The sequence below is a fragment of the Callorhinus ursinus genome, unplaced genomic scaffold, assembly GCF_003265705.2.
Source record: "Callorhinus ursinus isolate GAN/ISIS: 27379988/994484 unplaced genomic scaffold, GSC_fseal_2.0 scaffold18, whole genome shotgun sequence".
Classification (NCBI taxonomy): domain Eukaryota; kingdom Metazoa; phylum Chordata; class Mammalia; order Carnivora; family Otariidae; genus Callorhinus; species Callorhinus ursinus.
The window spans coordinates 24960484-24965530 of NW_027397080.1; the positions used below are offsets into that span (position 1 = coordinate 24960484).

Below are 5047 nucleotides of genomic sequence, written 5' to 3' on the forward strand. Positions count from 1 at the left end.
ACACACACACACACACACACACACACACACACACACTGTCCACCCTCCCCAGCTGCTAGGTCCTAGAGCCCTCCAAGCCTAGGGGGTGGGGTCAGTATCAGGAGGCGGCAAAGGCCAGTCTTAGACCTTCTTTGCTGACCCAGACGGGGGTCACGTGATTTGCTAAGCCTGTACCCCCAGGGTGCTGGGGTGACGTTTTTTCCCACAACAGGTTCAGGGCCAAGATCACAGGCTGTGGAATCGCCCACACCAAGCGATCGGAATCCCCTCGCCCCACTCCCCACCACACACACAGGCTGTGTGCCTCTGAGAAAGCAACTTTGCCTCTCTGAACCTCATTGTCCCCCTTGTAAAATGCGGATAATAACCTGGCACCCATCTCGTGGAGTTGTCTGGGAGATTACACCAAAAACCGCGTGGGCACAAAGAGCATGTGACTCAGTGCCAGGTTCACAGTGAGCATTCGATAAATACCAACTTCACTCCGTTGACAATCCAAAATGGACAGTCCCTGTACCCCCGGGCCAGAGGTCCACCCACCACCTCCCATGGTTCCTGCCCTGCAGCAACGAGGCGGCCTGGAGCGGTTAGGCCCGAAACTCTGGACTGAGCCGCATCATCTGCGGTCACGTGGGAGTCCCAGCGCCCATGGAACTGTTCATCTCCCCTGTCCCAACGCTCCTCACTCCTCAGCAGTACGACCTTGGACAAGATACCTCTCTGAGCCTCTGTTCCTCATCTCTAAAATGGGACTGAGAGCCTCTACCACACAGAGTCACTGAGGATCCAGTGGGTTGAAAGGTGTAAAGGGGTTTGAACCCCAGCGGGCTCGGAGCGAGCGATGAGCAGACCGCAGCTGCTGTCCCTGTTTCCATTAGCATCAGTCCCGCTATCTGTGGCCCCGCTAAGTGCCATGTCCCAGAGGAGGCGAACTTGCATTATCTCATTAAATCCCCACCACAACCCATTTCCAGATGAGAAAACCAAGGCTTAGAGAGGTTAGAGTTCTCACCCATTCAAAGTGACATGCCCCAGGGAAGTGGTAAACCCAGAGCTCATTCTAGTTGGGCCAGGCAGCCCCCCAATAAGTGCTCCAAGGCGAGGCCAGGCATTTTCCCTGTAAGACTCTACTACTCTGTCTAGGTCAGACCCAGGAATGCAGCACGTGCTACGTAAATGCACATCAGTCAGGCTGCACCCCTCACCTCAACCAGGAAATCAGTTCTGCAAATGGAAAACCAGGAAACAGGGCACCAGGCCAAAAAGGTAAGGGCCACCAAGTTGCCATGGCAACCAAGGCCAAATTTCGGCAGAAGTGAACTCGGCCAGGGGCAGAGAGCTGTCACTACAAAACTCTGGGACTCCCATTTTCCCACCTCCAGACACCCTCCAGAAGTCCCCTCTATAGGCTGCACACCCATAACCTGAGCAGGGGGGAGGTCACAAACACCCCCTAGGCCAGGATCTCCACCCCTGCTTGCCCAGCTTGGCACCGAGGGGGCCCCAGATGTGCTTGGTGAACTGAACTATTCTGTGCCTTCCCCCAGCCAGTGCCCTAATGGATTAGGGGAAGGGAGCAGGATGCCAGAACCCTTGGCTCTGCCCTGAGTTCTCCCCCTAGAGTCCAACTGGGTTCTCTAGATCCCAAGAAATCACATCTAAACCCTGTGTGTGCCACATCTGCAGTCAAATCTCAAAACAGTGATTGAATTCCTCATAGAAAACGTCTGGACGTTATAGCTTCAGCATCCAACTCCAGTCTTGACTATGCCTCCCTACCAGCTGCGTGACCTGGGCCAGTGACTTCAGCTCTCTGAGCCTCAGTTTCCTCATCTGTAAAATGGGATGATAATGGTGGTGACTGTTTCTGTCATGAGGATTCAATAAGGTGATCTCTGCTTAGCTGTGTGCTTGGATGTGGTGTGGCAGAGACTGCTATGTGTTCCCCAAAACATATTTCCAATTCTTCTTAAGAAATGGGACTCCCCCCACATCGTGCTCCCTGCTCGGCAGGGAGTCTGCTCCTCCCTCTGACCCTATCCCCTCTGATGTGCTCTCTCTCTCTCATTCTCTCTCTCAAATAAATAAATAAAATCTTAAAAAAAAAAAAAAAGAAAGAAATGGGACTCCCTTGGGGCGCCTGGGTGGCTCAGTCATTGGGCGTTTGCCTTCGGCTCAGGTCATGATCCCAGGGTCCTGGGATCGAGCCCCGCATCGGGCTCCCTGCTCAGCGGGAAGCCTGCTTCTCCCTCTCCCACTCCCCCTGCTTGTGTTCCGTCTCTCGCTGTGTCTCTCTCTGTCAAATAAATAAAATCTTAAAAACAAATGATTACATGCTATTAAGGAGTGTATAAGTGTTGGCTCTTATTAAGTGTCATCATTACTACCACTACTATTATTGGCTCTTCCCAGTACCCATTCTAGAACCTTGTGCCTGGTACACAGTAGCGTACCTCAGCCATTGTTTGGCGAATAAATACAGAGGAGACACTCTTTGCACTTGTTCCCTCCCAGCCTGCTTGGCCTCTGCCCACCCTCCAAGCCTGCAGTTTGCCAGATCTAGCGGCAGGAACCAGCCAAAAAATCCCTCAGAGATTACTCATGCATTTCAAACACATCCGTGTTCTTACCCACTTATGCCTTTATTCTCCTACTGCTGACCAGAAATTAGAACAAAAACACTGAACCAACCATGAGCCCGGCCCTCTGTCCGTAACTTTGCATCTGTACCTTGTCTGTTTTAACCTTCTTGATAGCCCTGTGATGCCTGTACTGTTCTACCCACTTTACAGATGACAACACTAAGGCCCAGAGAAGTTAAATAACTTGCTCAAAGTTACCCAGCACGAAGAGCTGGAGCCACATGTGAGACCCAGGCATGCCTGGTTCCAAAGTTTTGAACAATAACAGCAATGGCTACCATTATGTAGCGCTTACTGTGTGCCAAGCACCACCCTGGGTCTCGGATGTGTATTATATAAGCTGCTGCCATCTTTTGCCTGCATTGCTGAGATGGTTCTTCATAGGTCTACCTGCTTCCACTCTTGTCCCTCAGTTCCAGTCTATTCTCATGCAATGGAGATCACATCCCTCTTCTGCTCAATGTCCCTCCCCCCCGCGCCACACACACACACACACACACACACACACACACACTCTTCCTATCACACTCAAAATAAAATAACGAAATTCAAAGTCTGGCCACAGCATACAAGGCTTGCCCAATCTGGCCCCAGTCCACTTCTCCCACCTCATCATCCCCTTCCCTCTCTCCCCTTGCTCATGCCACCCTAGCCATGCTGGCCTTGATTCTCATCAAAACACATCAGGCACGCTCCCACCTCAGGACCTTTGCACCTGCCACTTTCTCTGCCTGCAATGCTCTTCCCTCTTTTTTTTTTTTAAAGATTTTATTTATTTATTTGAGAGAGAATGAGAGATAGAGAGCACGAGAGGGAAGAGGGTCAGAGGGAGAAGCTGACTCCCTGCTGAGCAGGGAGCCCGACGTGGGACTCGATCCTGGGACTCCAGGATCATGACCTGAGCCGAAGGCAGTCGCTTAACCAACTGAGCCACCCAGGCACCCTGCTCTTCCCTCTTTTGCATGGCTGATTCCTGCTTGTCAACCAGATCTTGACTCAAAAGTATCACCTTCTGAGAGAGCTAATCCTGACCTCCCAACTAAAGTGGTGTCCCTGCCCATAGTCATACACTATTTTCTCTAACATGTATGTTCTCTATCTCCTCCAAGGACAGGGACCAAGTTGGCCTTGTTCAATGCTGTCTCCACAGCCAGCGCTCCATGAACAGCTGTTGAATGAATGAATGAATGAATGCTAAGAGACTAGGAATGATATAGGAATAATATAGGAAATAAATGAAAGAAATTAAAGAAAAAGAAACAATTCCCCTGAGCTTTGGTGGGCGTCACATTGGGCAAGTCCTGGCCATAAATGATGTCACCCACAGACCCCAGAAGGACCCCCAGGGAACACCCCAGGAGCTCAGGGTAAAAACCTGACAGCATCCCCCACAGGGGACCCCTGAGTGGGAGGGGTGCCTAGTGTCCAAGGGCTGGCCCTCATCTCCAGGGCTTGAGAGAAAGCCTGGGGAGAGGAGGAGCTAAGTCAGGCAAATCCTCAAGATCGAGGAGTTCTGACTCCTGAGGTCTTTTCTGAACCCTGCTCCTAACTAAGGAGCTCAGCCTGGCCTTAGCCTCGGTCTGCTCCTAACACAGGACTTGTTTTATTTATTAAGCACCTGCTATGAGCCCATCTAAGGAAAAGAGGAAATCTCAGATGCAAACAGACAGAGGGTACCCTGATGGACACTGCCCCACAGTGTCCCAATCCCCCAGACAAGTCCCAGTCCCAGGGGGAGCTGGGGAGACTGGCCACCATGGGAGCAGACATTGGCCCAGACCACAGTCCTCTTGGGTTTGCATAAAAATCAAGACGGAGACCATTCAAAATGCCAACCGTAGGCCCCACGTTGAGAAACCCGAGGAGGGCCCAAATCCCTGCACAGGCTGTGCCATCTTGGGCCACTCAATTGACCGCTCTGGGCCTCAGTTTCCTCATCGGTAAAATGGGGCTACTCTGCACTCCGTCGGGTCGCAGCGGGGGCGAAATGCCTTCCCGCGCGAGGACAGCAAGGACGGTGTCGGGCCCACAGGAAGCCGCAGCGCGGGAGCTGCTGTTTGTGGCGACGCTGGGGAAGGGCCTCCCGCGGCGGCCCAGCCGGCGGGACGAGGGGACCCGGCACGGGGGCCCACATCGGGGCCTCAGGCCGCTGAGCCCGGCAGGCCCCCGCCGCGCCCGGCCCCCAGCCCGCGAGAGTCGGGGCAAGGTCTGGAGCGGGGGGGCAGGCAGGACGCCCGCAGAGCCGGGGGTGCGGGGACGCGGCGAGGGCGCACGGTTTCCCCAGGGCCGGGGGACGGCAACTCCGGCCCGCCCCTTGGCGCGCGCCCGCCTTCCCGCCCGCGCGCGCCGCCGCCTCAGCCCCGCGGCCTCCGCCCGCCGGAGCGCGCGCCCGCGGCCTCCTACCT

At 54.2% G+C, this 5047-nt stretch overlaps 1 protein-coding gene across 1 annotated transcript in view; it reads right to left on the reverse strand.

Annotated features, from left to right (window-relative positions):
• Positions 1-5047, reverse strand: part of CROCC (ciliary rootlet coiled-coil, rootletin) — a 49363-nt gene that overhangs the window by 41569 nt on the left and 2747 nt on the right. The gene's annotated exons all lie outside the window — the stretch shown is intronic.